Raw genomic sequence first — 19254 nt, 5'->3', positions numbered from 1 at the left:
GTTTAATGGGTATTTAGGGCCTCAAGGTAACTCAAAACCCAATTTGCTGCACTCTTTTCTTAGCTGGTTACAGCAATATTGTCTTGTTTTCCAATTAATTTATTACCTTTCTTTTTATAGATTACAGAAATATATGGAAAATTAATTATTTGTATGTGTTGCATTTTACCACCTGGTTCCTTTCTCCAGCTCTTGGCTCGTGTTTGAAGCTCTACAGCCCTTCCCAGGCTGGTTCATTCTTAAGTGTAAGAAACAGAAATGAGGAGAACAATTTCATTTGAAAAAATATAAAGTTACAACTTGTTAGCTCAGCAATCTACATTACCATGGCAAAGCTACTTCTAGGGAATTACTGCCAAAAAAAGAGACAAATTATTAATTGAGCAGATGTTTTCCACTCAACTCTATTTTAAGTCTCTCTGATGAAGCCTCATGAGATACAAGAGCAACACCTCAAATGTGATCATTCAAAGTGACAGAGGTTTAAGTGTGAGAAGAATTCAGCTGTAAAATGTTAATGCTTCCAAGGGAATATTTATTTAGCACTGCATTCACTTTGAATAAAGAAGTCAGTGGCTAACCAAGGTTGAGAGACCCCAAAAATGATTCTATTTCAGCCCTAAAATGTCAGTTATTGGAAAAAAGTATATGATCAACTCATTATACACAGAGAGCATGAGAGCAGCCAAAAATATTCCATTTCAGCTCTGAGTTACAGCAATATTTACTGGAAACTTGCACACAGGACTGGCCTGGGAGGCTTTTCTGGAGATTAAACCCCCAGACAATTGCACTTTGCAGCAGAAGAATGTGAAAACAGGGAGAGATCATTGAAAAAAGTTGGTGGAATGAGGTCAGTGTGGCAGGACAAGGGATAGGCAGTGACAGGGAATTTGTCAGCAACTGGGAAAGGTTTACCTCCAGCCCAAGGGATGAGCTGGGCTTTAGGAAGCAGCAATATTTGCCATTTAACCAGTGCCTTGTCACTTTTCCTGCCTGTGCCCCTTTCCCACTGCACCCAAACTCTTAACAGGGAATTTTAAAATCCATATTTCCTTTGGCTGATCAGCCCATCTCAACCCTTGCCATGAAATCTGTGCATTTCAGAGAAGTTGTTCCCTTCAGATCAAAAGGCAAAGAGAGGGCAGAGTTCTCCCTAAGGAGCAAATCCTTCATCCCATGGCAGAGAGGAGGGCTGGGGAGCCATCAGCAGCTCTGACACATCCCAAACTTGATGTGAGAAATGGAGCACCCCATCCCAAACCCTGCCAGGAATTGGCAGGAACTTAATGAGACACAAGCTGCATTTTTAGGGATGAGAGAGGGGAGGAAAAAGAGCAGGGATAATTCATTAACAAACTTCATTTGTAGAGGTGGGAGAGAGAAGGGACAAGAGTGAGAAGGATTCACTAAAAAACTGAGTGGTGCATTTAGAACCACAGAATGTCCTGAGCTGGAAGTGACCCACAATGATCATGGAAGTCCAGCTCCAGGCCCTGCACAGGACAGCCCCAAGAATCCCACCCTGTGCCTAAAAACTTCTTCCTACTTGCAAGAAAAATATTTGGAACATAAGAAAATGCTCTTCTCTGAGGCAAAGCCCTGCTTAATTCAGATTTACAGAAATGAGAAACCTGTTTACACTCAGCTTGTTCTCAGTAGGCAACATCCAACTGCCAGCTTGGAAATCTTATTTTAAAGCTGCTGCTTTACTCTTGTAAAGCAAGAAGAGATTCCAGAGGTTGTGGGGTTTGGGAGCTTTGTGGGACAGGGCTGTTCTCATGTCTGGTGGCTGCAGAACCTCTCATTTCCAGAGTCCTGAGACACCTTCTGCTCTGGGTGTGCTCCACAGACCTTCCTCTGGTAAAATCCAAGGGAAGAAAGAAAAATCCAGGCTAGAAACCACTGTCTGGGCTTCTGAAGGAAATGGTAAAAGAGAGGAGGGAAAGAACTGCCTGGGACTGGACAAGCTCCAGGCCCCACATCCATGGCCTGCCTGTAATCCCAGCATAACGGGTGTCTTTTTGGGAACCAAACCAGTGCCAATGCTTACAAATTTCTGTTTGCAGTTTTATGGGGCAAGAGCTGTGGTGGATATTCTCACATAAAATGTAATCCTATCATCCTGTGCCAAAATGCCAACTGAAAAGATCCATTATTTTGTAATTTAAGACCTCATAAATTATATGGAGATCACATGATGACTGACACTCACATCTGCTGGGACAGGTCTTGACTAATCTGGTTTTTTCTAGGTCAGGTACACTGAGTACACACGCCATGGTTTGTGGATAAATAACCAATTATGCATTCAGAGAGGGGAAAAGTCATTTTTCAGATGTCAGCAAAGCCAAGCTGGGAGGAGAGGGTGGCAGAAAAGTGGATTCCCAGCTTTTCTGGCTGAAGGGCAGCTGAATATTCCTACCCGACAAAGGGCTGCTGCCAGCAAAGACAACACCACAACTTCAGGTTTAAAAACAAAATCAAATTAATTAAAAGTCACTGCCTTTAGAAGCTCAGACAGGACCCAGAGATCCTAAACAAACATTAATCATGGATTTCCTTGCTCCCAGCCAGCTCCCTGTTCCTATTTCCCAGTCCTCCTACAACATTCATTCACGAGCTTTGCAACCCATTGCCCAGCTGGAAAAGCTGCAGCTCCAAAAGGCTCCTGGGCCCTCTGCCCAGCCCAAACCCAGCCTGGGGTGCCCACACCTGGTGAAATTCTGTGCCAATCCACAGGGGGAAGCAGGGCTTTGTTCTACAGTCCCAGGGAAGCTCCTCTTGGTGCCACCACAGGGCCTACGATGGGTGAAAGGCGCCAGGTCTTGGGTAAATCTTGTGAAAATCTCCACCAGCTTTGCACAATCCGTGCAAACTACCCAGAGCCACATCTATGAACCACAAGGGCAAAGAGACAGTACAAGTCATGTGTAAAAGTCATGGATTAGCTCTTGGATGAGCCAAAGGGAGGGAAAGTTCCTGTGCTGCACATGCCCATCATCCAGCCAGGCTCTGCTCCTATCCCTGCTCCCTGCATGGATCCAGCCTTGAAATCCCTCTAAAACTAACCCTGGGAAGTGTTTTTGGTGGCTCTCCCTGAAGTTCTCTGTGGATGAGGGAGGGAGGCTCCACTCCTGACCCAGCAGAAACACATGGATGTCTCAGAAGGAATTCCCCCGTGCCAGGGGGACACAGCACCTCTGACAGCCTTCTCTAGAGCTGGGGCCCTGCAGAGCTCCCCATGACATTCCATGACATTCCAGTGGGAAGGTTTGCTGTCCACAGGCAGGAAATTGTCCTGTGGTGTGACCTGCTGGCCACAGGGAGCCCTCAGCACCCCAATGCTTTGCTGTGTCCACAGAGCTCTTGGGGCAGGATTTGGGGCCAGGAACAAAGCAGCCCTCACTTCACTAAGCAGGTTTTGGTGCTCAGCATTAATTGAAGAAAGAGGCAGAGTTGTTCTCCACGGATTAGCAGCCCAAGCTTTGTTTTCGCTGTAATTCCAGGAAAGCTGTCATTTTTATTTCTGAATGCTGCCCCCAGGCTGACCCCAGAGCCCAGGCTGGTCTGAGCTCTGTGTGTGCCCTCTGACACTCCAAGGACCATAAATCACCCCTAGAATTGTGGAATTAAGGTTGAAAGACCTCCAAGATCATCAAGTCCAACCATCAACCCAGCCCTACCACGTTCACCACAAACCCATGTCCCCAGGTGCCACATCCAGACATTTTGTGAGCACTTCCAGGGATGGACCCTCCACCACTTGGCTGTTTCAATGTTTGACAACCCTTTCTGTGAAAGAATTTTTCCTGATATCCAATCTAAACCTCCCCTGGCACAACCTGGGGCCATTCCCTCTCATCCTGCTGTGACATTTGTACACATCTCCTGCATCTCCCTGAAATTCTGTGCCATGGAGATGCCACCTGGAGAAAATCAGGTTTGTGGGAGGTTCAAACAAGTGAGGAAGATGTACCCAAAACATCTTTGCCTCCCACAAGAGTGGTCAAAGCTCCTTTTCTCTGGGTATAGATTCCAGTCATGGGAAAATTCTCCCTTTCCTGTTTGTTCTGTCAGGACCTGGGTGTGTTTAAAGGCTCATTCTGCCCAATGTGAAGTCCATGAAGTGTCCAAGGCCAGGCTGGATGGGGCTTGGAGCAACCTGGGATAGTGGGAGGTGTCCCTGCCCATGGTCTTTAGGGCCAATTCCAACCCAAACCATTCCATGATTTAAGACAGTGATTTTAAGTCCTATAAATGTTCACATTTCACAGCAAAACATGGAGCTTTTCCTGTTTTTTTCCTCTGGAAAGCATCACTTCAAACTAACACTTAACATCACTTAAAACTAATATTTAACACTGCTGGCTGTCCTTGATTTTAATTCTTAAATTTAATTTCCATGCAAAACACCAGGACCTTCACACCCCTAAACCACTGGGACAAGCAGGGAGTGGGGTGGTTTCTTTTTGGGATCACTTGGCATATGTTTTCCAAGAAAACTGTCCAGTTCCTAAGAAAACCCTGGGCTGGCTTTTCCCTGCCTGAGGGATTTGAGCAATGTAAATATTGTATAGAAGTGACCAACGCCCATGTTTTGCACTGTTTGCTCTTTTCTGTATCTCTGTGGATGTGTGTGGATAATGAAAAAGGAAAGTTTTTTCTGCAAAAACAGAACGTGTGAGTGTTCTCATTTACCCTGACCTACATAAATACACAGTGTTAGCTGGAATAATATTTAAATTTCACTTTCTCTGTAGCCTTCTCAAATCCTGGGTACATCCAGCACACACAGAGATTTTCCTGGAAACCCTCAGCATGGAAACTGGTCCTTCCTTTTTCTTGGTTTGTACAAATCCCCCCATTTCTTCCATCATTAACCCAAATCACCTCTGCAGCCATGGAATACTTTTTTGGAACTCATTCCCTAGATCACTTCTAAGACTACAACACACAGAAAAAACCAAAGCAGTTGCACTGAACCTGTTTTAATTTATATTTCCCCAAGTTCTGCACAGGATGACACATTGCTAGCAGAATGAAATTAACCTTAAAAATATCTTTTGACCACTGGAAGGGCTGTGCTGCTTCCAAAGCTGCCCTTGTGTGTTATCCCAGGAAGTGCCATGGAATAAAAGCCCTCTCAGCACCAGGGAGGGTCGAAATCTTACTCAGGGAGAACCTCATGGATGACACTGAATTAGCAGCTGATCCCCAGGGGAGGATTTTATGTTATTTTATATCCTAAATCAATATTATCTGCATTAGGGAGCTGAGGGAAGTGCTGTGAAAGAGGTCTCACATCTCCAGCTGGGCAGATGAAGAGTCTTGGGAAATAATTTACAGATTTTACATAGGTCTCACAAAGAAAGAAATTATCCTGTTTGAGTAGTGGCACTGTGGCATTATTAACATGATAAATTCTGGCTGCTCTGTAACTGCCCATTACACACTGAAAGCCTGGACTAAAGAAAACCCCTCACAATAAGACCTGGGATAAACCCAGGCCATAACCCAGCAGGGCCAGGTGTTGATTGTGCAGCTCCAGGGAATATTTTGTTATTTATAACATGATCAGCACCACTCAGAGCTCGAGGTCACAGTGGAGCTGAGATTTGCTCACACAACCACGGAGCCATCAGAACCCAAATTTCCAGCACATGGGGAAAAATTCCTCTTAAAACCAGGATTAAGCCTGGCCTGGAACAACCTGACAGGCCCAGGAAGGGATTTGAGACCTTGCCTCATTTTCAGGTTTTGGGCAGGAAAAAGGTTCAGGTTTATTAAAGGACAAATTTCAGTCCTAAGTCCAACAATCACATCCTGGAATACCTGGAGGAGGAATTTTCTCTTTCTGGCTTAGGGTTGCTGTTTCCCCCCTGGCACAGGGACAGCTGGAGGCCACAGACAGGGGCCCAAAGGATCCCACTGAAATTCCTGCACTCACCTCCAGATTTTGCATTGCAAATGATTTCATTTGAAAAGCTCCTTCCCTCAGGGTTACTCAGAGAATAATTTGGCATTTTCCAGCCCCATTCCCGCTTGTGAGAGATGACATGGATGTTGGAACAATCCTGATCCAAGGGAAAGGGGAATATTGGGGAAATTTGTCATAATTTAGGCATAAAAGCAACTTTTTGGCAGTTCAGACCCCTGTATTTTCCCATCCATTACCTCATCATTCCAAATTGGCAGAGCAGTGAGGGATCACAGGCAGGATTGAGGATGGGGAGACACCTGTAAAACACTGTCCTGCCACAGCCACTCCTTCCCAAATATTTATCCTCCAATTCCCCCTTTAAACACAACTCCTTCATTGATACTTTCTAAATCCAGGGCTCACAGGACATTTGTCTTTCTGTTTTTTGAGGGGGGGAGGACAATGACATTGATTTGGGAGGCTGCCTCATTTTCTCCTCTCCATATTGCCTTGAGCTGTACAACACCTGCTTGGGAGGGCACATTGTCCCCCAGATCTTTGCAAAATAAATTAAAATTCAACAGAATTCTAATTTCCAGCCCCTCCCCCAAAATGAGGGTTTTTTTTAATCCTGGATCTTTTAACCAGGCTCCTGGGAACAGCTTTATCCCATCCATCCCTGTGCTGGCACAGAGAAGGTGCCCATGGAGGGAGGACAAGGGGAATTTCTAAGCCAACTTTGCAGCCCCACAGAGCCCCTCTCCAGGACAAACAGCAGGGGGGTGCTGAAGGTGGACTTTTATTTCCACATGAAATCTTAAATACAACTCCTGAACATTGAAACTGCCTGGCTGACACCACCAGCCCTTCAAAGCCGCCTCAACCTTGGAGACTTGTGGTTTAAATCAGAATTAAAGGGTGAGTCCCACATGATTTCACTCCTTACTCCCATTTTTGTTTCATCAGAAGAACCTGTTTGGGTTTGCACTCCAGCTCTCACAACAGCAGAGTCTTTCCACTAATAGAGCATCATGCCCTTGGGAAAGAAATGAAAAAAACTGCTAAAAACATCCTTTAGTTATTGGGAGCCAGCAGCTGAGGAGGGACAGTTATCTCTGGATTTCTGGTAGACATAGCAGGGCAGATTGTGGGCATCAGTCACAAGGCTAAAAGGGAAAAAATAATCAGGATAACCCCTGTTCAGCAGTGAGAATAAGTACCTGAATTCCTGAGAAGTCCTTGACTTGCCACAGCCTTGAGCCAGACTGGGACTGATGTTAAAACTGCAGAGCACTTTGGGTGTTTAGGGATTTTAAACCACACCTGCATTTGTCTCTTCCCAAAACTTCCCCAGAAATGCTGTAAGGTTTTCCCATCCCTATGGATGACGGCCTGGAATCACATCCTTGCTGCATCCCAGCCTGTGCTGGTCCCACACAGTGCTGGAAGAGCCACAAGGACAGAAAGGGAAGCAGGAAGGAGTCCAGGATAACTCCAGGAGCATTTCCAGGAACTAACTCATGGGATTCTAGAAAGAGTAGCTTGTCCTACAAAGGAAGGTGAGGATTTGGGACCATGCTTTATGGCCGTGCTGGGTGAATGGCTGGACTCCATCTCAGGTGTCCTTTCCAACCTAAACAAGGCCATGATTTGGAAGGATGAAGGCTGAGGGAGAGGAGCAAGGCTGTGTGTCAGAATTAGATCATAAATTTCCCCAAATAACTCAGGGACCTGAATCTTCCACAGGGGTCACCTCCCCTTGCCAAGCTGGCCAGGTGCCCAGCAGCTCACACCTGAACCTGATCCTGCCTCAGCACAGCTCCAGGTTTAATAAATCCAGCAGTTCTGGCCAGGGAGCAGGGCTGAGCTCACACAGCCCTGTTGTTTCCATTCAGGGCTTGGCTCACACCTGGCCAGCCTCAAACAGAGCAGCCCCAGCATCTGCAGGAGCCCCCAGCCCCAAAACTTCAGGTGCTTTTCAAACGCTGCAAGAGGGGTTTTGATTACATACAGGACTTTTTTTAATCAGAAAAAGCTGGGAACTTGTTCTGCAAACAAGTTTTATTGTCTTAAACTGGAGGTTTTATCGTCAACATCTGAGACTGGGGGAGGGAAAAAAAAAATCCCAAGAGGTTTGCAAAGCCATTCCCCCTCTGCTGTGAGTCACAGGTTTGACCCAGCCTGGTGGGACAGGAGCCATCTGACAACAATGGGAGTCTGGCACTTTGCATCCCGGAGTTCAACCCCTAAAAATAAACCCTGCTAAGCTGCTGAAGCTGCATTTTCCTACCAAATTTCCTGCTGAGCTGATCCAACCATGGTTTGACCACATGGATAGACCTCCTTGGTCATAGGCAGGGAGATTTAATTAGGAAGGGAGGAAGCAGGGAATTCCTGTTTGGGTTTTTTTTTTTTTTTTTTTGGAGGGAGGAGTAGGAGGGAAGAACAAATGAGACAAAAATAATTATGAGCAATGGAAATGTATTCCTGGAATTGGAGTTGCTGCAGAGTAAAAGATGCTGTGAAACCTCTCCTTCCTCCTCAGGAGTCTCTTTCTCCTTCCTTCCCTTCATCCAGCATGGTTTAAATAAAGAAACATCTGCAGAAACTCCCCAACAGATGAGCCCTAATCAGGGAAAGATAAATCTGAGTATCTGGGATGTGTTTGGAGGTGTAGGATGCCAAGGGGCTTTGTGGGAATTGGGTGCCAAGTCACTTGAGCTGCAGATTAGAGTTGGCAGGGATCCCATGGAGCCTGGCCCCAGAAAATGTGCTGCAGGACATGGGAATACTCACAGGAAAGGACACACAGCTCAAAAAGGACACCCTGGTACAAGAGGAGTGCTACAATTGGATCTAAATTGCAGAGAGATGGAAAAAATCCTGATTAGGCAGAGAAACCTGTGGTGTGGGCAAGAGCTGGAATTACCCTTGAGCTCAGGATCTCATCTTGCACGTGGGAGCTCTGTGCAATCCTCACATCTCTGTCTGTTTTTAGGGACAATGCAAGGGTTTCCACTCTGACAGGAGCTGTTTGGGAACTGAGAGCTGCTGAAACCCCAATCCCAGCCAAAGGTGCTCCCTGGATGCTGCCAGGCTGGACAGGCCTTGGAGCAGCCTGGGCTGTGGAAGGTGTCCCTGCCCATGGAACAGGGTGGGCTTTAAGGCCCCATTGATCCCCTGGGATCCTATAAGGGAACACATCCTCTGCTCCATGTGCCTAATGCTTCCCACCAGGGAAGCAGCAGCCTGTGCACTGCCCTGAGTCCTGCAGAGCTCCCTGAGTGCTGCCTCACCCTCAGAGATGAGAACAGAGCCCTTATCTGGGACCAGGATCACCCCAGAGCTCTGTCCCTGCCCCAAACTGGAAATCCCAGTCAGCACCACGAGGGCTCAGAGCAAGCAGGGACTTTTCCAGCAGCAGGATTCTCACACCTTCTCTGAGCTGCTCTTTCCTTTTGCTCTTCTGCTCAGTATTTCAGGGGGAAAATGGATAACATGGGAGATTTAAAGCACTTCCCCATAAAACCAGCTCAGTTTCACAGCTCCAGCAGGAAAATCTCCTCTGCTGAGGCTGAACAGGCACTTGCAGCTGGAGCAGGGGGAGACCAATGGCTTCAACAGGATCTATTTTTCCTGGCTTTGTCTCACTTGACTGCTCCAGAAAGCAACCTAAGGGCTCTAGGCAAGGAGCAGAGATCAAATTTACTTCCTTTCCTTGCAGGGTTTGAAGTGAAAGATCCTATTCCACAGTGCTCTCTTAGGAAAACATAACAAGCATATTTTTACTCCCTTTTTTTTTTTTCCCCCTCTCTTTTTTCCTTTTTGCAATAAGCTCTGGATAAAGCCCAGAGCCAGAGCCTGGTGTCTGTCTGGATCAGTGACACGCACTGGACGAGCTGAGCCTGTCCCAATTTGAAGGATGCATTCCCAGGAAGAATTCAGCTCATTTTTTGGGCTCTGGGAGAAGCCTGCAGACACCTCCAGGAGCTGGTGAAAGCTGTGGCTCAGCTTTGTAACACCCTCTAAGCCCCCTAAGGGGGGTTTATCACGTCCAGGAAGATTGGGCAGCTCAAGGTCACATCTTGCTCTGCATGGAGCAGCAGAGTCCAGCTGCAGTCTCACACCAGGGGAAAAGAAAAAATCCTCCCTCCTCAGTTATTACACTGTTTTTTTTCATCATTTTGTTCTTCCCAAACCTCCACCTGCCCAGGTATTTTTGTAACACTGGAGCTCAGCATCCCAACATTCCACAGTGGCTAAAGACAAGTGGGCTCAGAGGCTGCCACTTGATTCCTCAGGGAAAAAATAAAAAAAGCTGGTGGCAAGTGCAGATTTCTGCTCCTGAAAAAGGAAGGAAGCTCCATCCCCACATGAAAATCAACATTTTAACTAAGGAAACCCAGGATGAATTGAAACACAAAGGGATGCAAATAGTTCAGGGGTTGAGCTGTGTGTTAGCCAGCAAGCCCCAGTGGTGTTTTGGAGGCCATCCTAAGAAATAAAGCTGTTTATTCCCAGCTCCATAGCGACCAAAAATCACTTCTGTGAGCTCTGCTTGTCCTGCAGCCAGCCTGGTGTCTCCAGCAGGAAATCAGGCAGGAATTTCGATTACAAGTGATCACTGCTGAAGATGTGTATTCAGATAAAAAAGACTTTTCATCCAGTTCCCTTTGTTTCTTGATTCATAGTCAAACTCTAATCCTATGGCAAGTTGGAATTCCCATAGCAACTCTTTTTAAGCAGGAAAAGCTGGCAAAGGGGAAAGGGCATTATTTAAATACCTGATTACTGACTTCTGCAGCAAAGCTGCTGCCAAACACCCAAGAACAACTTCTTTTTAAGCTTGGGCTAAAAGTAAAAACCCTTCTAAGGTGAAAATCCAATGTGAAAATCCTTCCTTTTAGGAGCTGCAAATTCTTGGTCTGCTCCCACTGCCTGCAGATCCACACATCACTTAACACTTGTGCTTCCTAATGCAAGAGGAGAAATGGAAATCTTTCTGGTGAAGATGCAGGGCAAGAGAGCAAATGAGGATTTATTTCCTAGGGAATCTTGCAGAAATACTTTAATTAATCTTTGCTGCTGTAGTCCCTGATATTAAAGCAGTTATTGTTTGTGGTCACATTGATGGACAGAGGAAAGGCCAGGGCAGATTGCTGACAAAAACCTGATTTCCCTTTAAATAATCTAGATTTTCTCTGTTAATTGGAGGACTGGAATTTGTACTGATTGTTTAGAAAAGGAGAAAAGAAATACACAGTAAAGGGGAAAACCAGCCCAGCCGGCTGCCCAAATTGATTTGGTTTGAACACAGCCCAGCAGTGGCCTCAGAGCTGTGCCAGGGGACAGATGTGGCCCCAGCAGAGCCTTCAGGGGCTGTGCAGACCCCCCTGCAGCCAGCCCCAAATCCAGAGGGATGGAGCAGCCTCGGGGGGCTCTGCTGAGGGGCCCTGAGCTGTCACAAGCTCAGGCTCAGGGCTCACCCCAGCCCTTGGCCACATTCCAGGTTTCCCCCAAACCATGGAAATGATCCATACAATTTTCCTTAGAACACCACCAACCCCCCAGACACGGAGCAGTGCAACCAAACCCGAACCCCAGAGCCTGCAGATTTCTGCATTTGGGACACCTGGAGTGCCAAACCACCCCTGCACCTGCACAGGGGTTCTCATGGACACAGAGGTGACAGTGCTGTTCTTCCCCTCCAAAAACCCAGCTCAAAGCCCCAGCAGTGGGAAGGAGGCTGTGAACACCCATGTGTGCCCTTGGTCACTTTGGGTGGCCACTGATCCAGCCACAACCTTCAGCCTGTCCGATCTTGAGGTGCCAATCCAGCACTGCCACATTGGATCTGGTGTTGGAGCTCAAGACAAAAGCTCTGAAATTATTTCAAAGGAACAAAAATGTGATTTCTAGGCACACTCAGAGTTTCTCTTTGGGCTTTGATGCTCTGGTGCACATTTCAAGTGAGAACTGAAGTTAAAATAACTGGTACAGGGCTCAGGGTTAACTCAACACACTCTTGTGTCCCTCCATTTCCCTGATGTCCCTGGGATGGCTCAGAAGAAGCCACAACAAACAGAAATGCAAATTATCCCATCTCAGGTAAGACTCTGAACAGGAACAATCTTTTCTTTCAGCTTCCATGAGCAACTGCAACACGGCAGAGCCAGAAGGGAGCTCTGCATGCTCAGCCAGGGGCTCTGGCTCCTTGCCTGGGCTCCAAGGGCAACAGGGAGGCTCACAGGGACTGGGAGGTGAGCAGGGATCTTTGGGCAGATGATGCCCCTTGCCCTGCAGCCAGGATCAGGCTGGAGGCTCATTCCAGCACTTTCTGGGGCCCTGGGAAGGAACAGCTCATCAGGAGCCTGTGCTTGTGCCCTGGGGGCACAGGGATGTCACCCACCCCAGGCAGGTCCTGCTTAGGGAGCCTTGGGACACTTTTAAAGGTATGAGCAGCCCTGGTTCTGCCTTTCCAGCATCCACCTGCCTCTGGAAATCCACCTGGATATTGCCTGGCACCTGCTGCTCCCCAAACATCTCCTCAACCTACCCTGAGCATGGTTTTACCAGTTAAATGTGATACCCTGAGGGAAAATCAGAGGGTGGGATCAGCCAAGCTGGGCTGAAGGCTTTGCCTAATTAAAAAATAGAGGAGACAATTCAAAGTCCTTCTGTGATCCCAAGGGAATGGAGGATGCAAGGAATAATGGAGAAAGATGAAAAGAGGATGTGCAGACAACTGAGGGAAAGACATGAAGGGCAAAAATAAAGAGATAAATCAAAAGGGAGCCTCTAAGAACTAGAGGGAAGGACAGAGCTGGCTAGAAAACAAATCTAACAGGGCAGAAGAGGAAGGTAATGTAGGACAGATAGGGAAGAAAAACCCTAAACAAAGCATAAAATACAAAAGAAGTTAAACCAGCATGAGTCACTTTGCCCATCTATCAGAGGCTGAAACTGCCTCTCCCAGGCCCCACGCAAGGGCAGAGGCTGCAGGTCCAGAGTCTCTGACGGTATCACCTCCCACACAGACATTGCTCAGCCCAAAAAGCACCCACAGCCCAGCAGCCCATCCTGCTCCCTGCTGCAGAAATGACTGAGCTGGGTAACGGGGCAGCAACAAAACCACACCCGTGCCTGTGCCAAAAGCTCAGCAAAAACTGCTTCTGGGGGCTGTGGGGCTAAGGGGGCAGGCAGAAACCTCCCAGCACTGCTTGTCACCCACACAATCCCTAAATAATTGCCAGGCAGGAGGCAGTGAGAGCCTGGCACAGCTCTGAGGAGCAGAACACTGCTGAGCTGCTGCTACTACAAGTTTACAACACCTCTCCTCATTAGATGACTGAGAGCCCAGACTCCACAGAGCAGATTGCTGGGGAAGGCAGCTGCTGATTTCCTCTGAGCTGCTCTGGAATGGCTCAGGGCCCAGGCAGCATCCCCAGATCCCATTTTCTGCATAATCCTTCTCCTGGAGACTTCCTGGACCTGGCTGTTGAGCAGTCCCAGCTCCAAACTCCTCAGGATCCATCCAGATCCATCAGGAGAGCTCTGGCAGCCAAGGATGGGGGAGTGGGTGACTGACACCCCACTGCCACCCAAAGTTCATCTCCCTGCAGCTCTCTGGGGCTCAGCAGCATCCAGGGAGGTGTTCCCAGGGAGAAGGGGCTGCTCCCTCACCCCAGCTCCTGCCAGTCCCCCTCTCCAAGGATTTTCTCCTGCTTTCTGCTCAGCAAAGCTTCAGGAGGCCACAAGTCAGAATTCCACTACTCAGAGATTCTGATTTCCCTTCTCTCTCCTGCAGGTGAGGGGGGCACCAGTCCCAGCCTTGGGAAAGCAGGGAATTTTCAGGGATGTGTTCTGTGCTTTGCTGCAAATCAAACTCCTGTTCTCCAAAGTGCAGCACATTTAATTCACAGATTACAGACTGAAACAAGACATTAACATTGAACCTTAGAAACCAGGACTGTTTGAGACCCCTTTTAGCAATGCCAGAAAGGAGGTTTTGGCGAGTTTCAATTGCTATTTTTTCCCACCAGGGGCCTGGAAGGTGGCCAGGGCTCTGTGGGAGCACTGGGCTTTGTTTGCCTCAATTCCCAGCAGGCACAAGTGCCTTGTCCCCTGTGCTGCTCCTGCTTCAGGAATTCTGTGTCAATAAACTCCACAGGCTGGGAGGGACTGGGAGCTCTGTCCTCACTGTCTTTAGGACTTGGGCTCATTAATTAACCTTTTCAGGGTGGAAAGTGCTGTGCTGAGACCTGGATTTCAACATCCTGGGGTTTTCAGGACTCTCCCCAATGCAAGCACAAATCCCTGCTCCCTTTCCCAAAGGACAGCTCTCAAAACCCTGCTGACCTTTCCTTTTTTAAGGCATTTTTTGTAAAAGTCTGACCCCTGAAGGTGCTAAAGGATGCTCCTCAATTTTACCCATGTCATGATTTGGGTTCTGAGCACAAGGAGAGCTTTCTCCAGTGATGAATAATTCCATCCACACCACCAGTTCTTCTCTGGGGCTTAGAAAAGCTGGAATATGCTCTTTACAGAGTTTATTTTCCCACTCCTCTCTTGAAAAATATTATTTATTCACAGTTTGGTGAATATGTGCACTCAGGGACAAAAATCTCACTTTTAAGCCTTGAATTTCACAGGTTTTTTTGCCTCTCATTTCAGTCACCTTGAAAGGGTAAATCCAAGGTGCTCCCAAATGCATTAATTTGATTGCTTGGCTTTCTGGACCAAAAGCATCAGCCCACTCAAGGGAACAGAGTTTTAATTGCTGCATAATTAAAGAAAAGGGCCACCTCTGGTGGGGTTTTTTCCTGTGTGAAGTACAGTGCATCACAGAAGTGTTATATGTATAAAAACATGACAGAAATAAAAAAGAAATGTTAAATCAGAAGGAAAGGGGTACAGAAACTGTGAGGCATTTAGTGAAGAACACAAATGTAGTTGTAAGAAACCACATTTTAGGGAAAAAAAAGATCTGTTATAACAAAATGGTGTCTTCATTAGGGACTGTCCATTAAAGTACTAAATTATACTTTCAAATGCAGCAATGGCACGAGAGAAGCAACATGAAACAAGGCCTCGGTAGCTGCAGGCTATGAAATGCCTATGAAAATGTGCTGAGTGACAGCCAGGACCTGCTCCGGGTTTAGAGAGCACCAGAGGGCAGCCGTGGAACACAAAAAAATCTCCTTGGAGCTCACAGGAACCAGGAAAACACAGCAGACAGAGCTGCCTTCTGTAAATTCATCCCCTGACAGAAAAAACCCCAAAACCTGAGGGTATTTTGCAGGAAAAGCATCCACATGAGCCCTGTAAGTAGAGGAAAGATAAGGGGAAAAAAAAAAATCATGAGGGCTCTTCAAAACCAGCTCATGCAAAAGCTGCTGATCCAAGGCAGCCTGAGACGCTGCAAATCCTCTGCCATTTATTCACATTTCTCCCTCTCCAGCTGCTTTGAGGGTCCTGTTCCCCTGGGACATCTTCTTTATTCCACACTGACAGATTCCCTGTGATGAAAGGTTTGTTATTCCCGTGCCAGGAGTGGTTTTTGCCACTGCAGTGCCCAGAGCTGCAGGCAGTGTCAGGCAGAGCCAGATCTGAGTTATCTGCCAGGGGAAGCCCCATCCTGCCCAAATCCCACTGGGATTCAAACAGCCCCAGCCCCAGGAGGAAGCTCAGCAGTGTCAGGGATAAGAGCACAAACTAATTAAAGGGGGAAAATAAGGGATGGGTTGCATTTTTCTAAGGGAAAGGGAGAGGTTTAGGGATGGGGGAATAAATCCTTATCTCTTCCAAGCTACTGCAAAGGAAAGGATTGGAATTAGAGAATCCTGGAATGGTTTGGAATGAAGGGACCTCAAAGCTCCCTCAATGCCACCCCTGCCATGGCAGGGACACCTTCCCCTGTCTGAGGTTGCTGCAAGCCCTGTCCAGCCTGGCCTGGGACACTGCCAGGGATCCAGGGGCAGCCACAGCTCCTCTGGGCACCCTGTGCCAGGCTCTTGTTCCCCTCACAGGCAGGAATTCCTTCCCAATCTCCCATCTAACTCTGCCCTTCTTCACCTTAAAGCCATCCCCCCTTGTCCTGTCCCTCCATCCTCTGTCCTCACTCCCTCTCCAGCTCTCCTGGAGCTCTCTCAGGCACTGGAAGGGGCTCTGAGATCTCCCTGGAGCTCCTGTCCTCCAGGCTGGACACACCCAACACTTTCAGCCTGCCAAGGTTTATTTTCCATTATTCCCACATTGAGCTGGCACAAGCAGTGCTGAGGCACCTGCTGCCATCCCACAGCCAGAGGAAAACACTCCAGGCAAGAAAAGAAACTTTAAGCAGCTCAAAGGAACAGCTCTGCTGTGCAGCTCCTTCAGCCCATCCTGTAAAATCAGCTACTCCCTGGCACCAGTGTTTGCTGTGGCTTTATTGCTCCAGGGAGCTCTGTTTGTCCAAATAAGCTCTAAAATATCCCTACAGAAAGAAAATTTCCCCCCACCAACACTGCTGTACTTCCTCAGGGCGTGGAGCAAACCCTCCCCTCAAATGGCACCGAGAGAATCCACAGGAAGGTGGTCAGAGTACAAAAACCACCTTAAATCCACTTATTAAACCACTCATCACATAAACTCCTCTCCTCCTGCTGCTCCCATCTGGTTCTGAGCTGAGGACAAGGCTCAGGTGTGGAACAAGCCCCAGCTGGGCCCATTTTCCATCCTCCTCCTCCCATGAGAAATTGCTCACTGATATCAAATTGCTTCAAAGCTGCAATTCAGAGTCACCCCCTGGCACTGAGATGGCAGAGCCACAATCCCAGAGGCAGAAATTCTGGAATTAGTGTGAGACCCTAAAAATACAGGTGCTGGTTTTAGTGATTCTCCTCAGGAATGCCTTTATCCAGACTGTCCTTGCCCTCAAAGGGAACCCAGGCTCCCTTGGTCATTGTAACAGATTTTTCAAACAATTATAAACAGTTTATGGCTATAAAAAGGCTGAACTTTTTCTATCTTCATAATTCCACAGTAAATCAGGAACATCCCTGGCAGACACAGACTGAAATCCATCCCATTTCCCATGGACACTGACCTTCAGAGCAGACACAGCTTTGAAGAAGTGGTTAAAATGACAAAAAAACCCAAACCAACACACCAAAACCACCTGTTAAACTGTCAGCCCAAGCAAAGTTATTTCTCCCTAGAGGTTTACAGAACAAAACTCTGTCTCCTCACCACTTTCACACCATTTGGAAAGTTATTCAATTCTAAATTGAAAGCATTGATAATGACATTGGATGTCCCAGATAAGTTCTGGGAAATGAATTATGTCGTGGACTCTCCTGGGTTGGAAAGGATCCCATTATCAGCACCCCTCTAAATCTATTTTTAATTAAAGATAAGCCAGCAGCTGCAGAGAAGAAGAAAAAAGGGAAAAATGAAGCAATTGCTGAGGGAGATATTTCCTTAAACCCTCCTAGGTTTGTATTTGCTGCTAAAATAAATTCAGATTGGATGGAAAAGTGTCAGACCAAAAGTGGTGAAAGTGCTTTGTATCAAAATTTCATCAGGTTCCTTGTTTCAATAAAACATCTTTTCCTCCTCTCAAATCTTCTCTTTCCCAACACCTTTTCATCTTGTTTTCATTTCAGCTAGAAAACATTAAAAGTTCATTTAAAACTACTTCAAGTAGAGGCTTTTTTGTGATTATTTGATTGGCTTTGGTATTTTTAACAATTAACATTTTCTTCTATTTCTTCTCCACTTCCATTTTATTCCCAACTCCGCATCCTTAGGCTTCTGCATTCAAATCTCAAGACAGAATCCAGCTTTTAACAGCACATTTGCAATGTTTTATGTGGATAAATTCCTTCATTTCATTGCTTTTCAGTAGCTGATACCTTCCAGCCTGAGGCAAATAAGGGCTTACAGAAATTTTACTATCTCAAGTGGAACTGAAGCTGATTGTTACAAATAGTCCCATAATGAGGTTAAAAGGGCCATAAATCTTCACAAAGTCAAGTTCCTTCCTGCTCTGAAGGCACATTTTCAGCAAGGGAAACTCTATTTAGGCAGGGCTTAGAGCTGAAAAATAAACTTAAAACAGCAAGTCAGCCCAAGAAGCTAAAAATCATTTTCAGAGAAATTATTTACCCTGGAAATACAATTGTCTGAATTTGGGATGAACTCCAGGGAAGGAAGAAAGGGTGGCAGGGAAGAAGGGAGAGTCAAACCACGCCGTTATTGGGGGTTTCATGCTTAAAAGAAAAAAAAAAACAAACATCAGGATAGGCCCTGGATTGAAGGAGAAGGGCCCTGCTTTGACTTTCATGCCAAATGTGCCAGGTGAGAGCCTAAAAGGATTTTGGCAGCTCATGGAAAGGGAAGTTGAGGAGCTGAAATTTTAAGATATTTTCCTTTTCCTTAGGAACAGTGGAAGCACCAACACCTTGTCAAGCCCTGCATCCACTCCAAATCCTAAAATTTCCCTCTCTAACACCTTGGAATCCATTATTTGCTCCAAGCACTTTCTCTGGGAGGCAGCAGCTCCAGGCAGCCTCAGGGATTTGGGTGCAGCCTTGGGCTGAGCAGGAGGGTGGCTGATCCCAAAAGAGCAGGAGCCTGGGATCCAGGGATAGCCCCAGCACAGGGAACACCCTCAGCCCTCCCTGAAACCCTCCTGGAGGGGCAGCTCAGCCCCTGAACAATCCCAGCCAGGAATTCCAGAATTAAAGGAAATAGAACCAGGATTGGAGACAAGGCTACAGCAAGAACCCAAAACTTCCCCCAAGAGCCAGGATCAAAACCCAGCCTAGCAATAAATTAAAATGTGCATCCAAGGGCTCATCCCAGAGAGAAATTACTTGGTGAAATGTCTGTGCTGGAGGAGGGGTCGGAGCTGAGTGGGCCCAAGGGAAGGAAAAGGATGAGTGATCCAGGCTGAGCTTAAATAGAACTGTGAGAGGCTGTGGGAGCCCCAGCTCAGGGCCATTAAGGGGTGCTGAGGTTGCAAAGGTTTATATGGAACAGCTGCTGGCTATCCCTGCTGGGAGACTGGGGAGGTCTGTAGCTTCCAGACTTTTCCACAAGGAGTCACAGAGGCTCTCCCACACAGACTTCCTTCCTTCCTTCCAGGAGCCCCCTAAAAATCCTCCTTCCTTTTCCTACAAACCCCTGTCCCATCTGCACAGCTGAGGCTTCTTTCCTCTCCTCACCACCACCCTGAGTGCTGATTCCAGGCTGGGAATGTGTCCTGTGGGTCCAGGACTGGTCCTTGCCCTCCAGCAGGTCCCAGCTGGGCTCCTCCAAGCCCAGGGCAGGAGGTGCCTGGGGACAGG

Source organism: Agelaius tricolor, unplaced genomic scaffold, assembly GCF_023055355.1.
Source record: "Agelaius tricolor isolate 1412-34295 unplaced genomic scaffold, bAgeTri1.0.p SCAF_17, whole genome shotgun sequence".
Lineage (NCBI taxonomy): Eukaryota > Metazoa > Chordata > Aves > Passeriformes > Icteridae > Agelaius > Agelaius tricolor.
Note: the sequence above shows the minus strand (reverse complement) of the source record.